The sequence below is a fragment of the Asparagus officinalis genome, chromosome 1 (assembly GCF_001876935.1).
Source record: "Asparagus officinalis chromosome 1, Aspof.V1, whole genome shotgun sequence".
Lineage (NCBI taxonomy): Eukaryota > Viridiplantae > Streptophyta > Magnoliopsida > Asparagales > Asparagaceae > Asparagus > Asparagus officinalis.
This window is the reverse complement of record NC_033794.1, coordinates 64,945,352-64,947,150: the sequence shown is the minus strand read 5'-3', so window position 1 is coordinate 64,947,150 and position 1,799 is coordinate 64,945,352.

Genomic DNA, 1,799 nt, shown 5'->3' with positions numbered 1-1,799 from the left:
TTTTTCCCCAGAGCTTAGTAACATAGGTCTCCATCGATTTGAATTTAGCATTCATCCCAATTACATGTCCAATTAGAGCATATTTCCAAAAAATTTCCCCTTCCCTCCATTCTTCTTCATTAAAGGTAACTATATTTCCCTGGGAAAAAGGATCAAAGTTTAAGGATAGACCTCTTCCAGCTTGCCTATTATCAGAGAATAAGCTAACAAAAGATTGCTTATTCCCTTGAATTTCATTTTCAAGAATTTTAATTTCCTCCTTCTCCTTTTCCAGATTCGTGTTTTTATCATGAGAGACTGCAGCAGGTTTCTTGTTAGAGTTTTCATCCAGATTAGGAAAATCAATAACTGATTTAGACTGATCTACAAAAGGAGTTCGAAGCTCATCACAGGAATCAATAATCAGATCAGAATCAACAAATTCCTCAAAATCATCAGCCCAGGATTGAGAGGATTTACTTAGCTCATGAGAGATTCTAGGATCAGATCCAAGCTGAGGAGGAACAGACAAAGAAGTCGTTCTTAAAAGAATCTCATCCATCAATACCTTCTTCTTAGCCCCCTTTGGTCCAGTGCTATCCATTTCTTGAGGGAGAGGATTCACTGTTACATCCGATTCAACATCAAAAGAGAATCCAGCAGAACTTGCAGAGATCCCAGATGATGAAGGATAAGAGAACAGTGAATCACGGAGCTCCTTGTTGATAGATACCTTGCTAGCACTCTTCTTCTTCCTAGATCTCTCCATTGAAATCTCGGCGGTGGCGCAAGTTAGCAGGGAGATTTGCCATAACTATTACCTCCAAGTAAACTAACATGGTCAAAGTCACACTAAAAAATAAAATTTGAAGTGAGTAATAAAGTTCCTTCACATTTTTTTCAACAACTTCCTCAACTTCCAATTCCAGAATTCAAAATCAAAACCAAACTTAAAGTTGCATACACAATTTCTAACCAAAATTTTTTCCGAACAGTTAATTCAAACTCTTGCAGTTCTCCATAGTTCTTCACCTCTAAGCAAAATAAAATCTTCAAAAGCTAGAATTTTCAAAGTAAAAAAAATAAGCTGATTTACACAATATCTTCACCAAAAAAACTATATTTTCAAAAGAATTCTTCAAACTTTCATATTCACCCTAGTTCTTCACCTCTAAACAAAATAAATCCATCAAAATCCACAAAATGTCAGAACTTCACTTATTAATAATATTTAAATCTCCACATTGATCACATTTCAAAAATCCTACATTTTAACATTAAACATGATTGTATCGAACACATTAATTCTTGCTTTCGAGTCTGAAATTAGCATCTCAATATTGCATCAAAGGAATACCTTGTAAATATTGCGACAAAATTTACCAATTTTGTCTACAAGTGCAGATATTTTGGAGGTTAGATAAAAAAAAAAAAGAATAAAACTAACATAGAAGAAATTAAGCAAGCATAACAGAAACTAAACACACAAGAAGAAAAAACTCCACATTCAGATCAGTAATAGGTCAGAACCAAAATAGATCGGAACCTAAGTAGATCATCGTAAGTGAAGTACATCAACAACCAACCTCAATTAAGCGTGAACTCCAAAAGCGTCGTCTTTGCTCCATCAAAACTGAAGCACTACGCTATTTATAGAGGCAGGTTCGGCCAGGGGTGGAGAAACAGAACAATCCGAAGAATCAGGGAGGAAGAGGCGGAGGGGGCGGAGTTCGAGAAACTGAAGAATCAGACATGGGAGAAACGGAAAAATCGGAGATGAAGAGGCGGAGGTGGGCGGGTGGGTGGAGCGGGAGAGGATA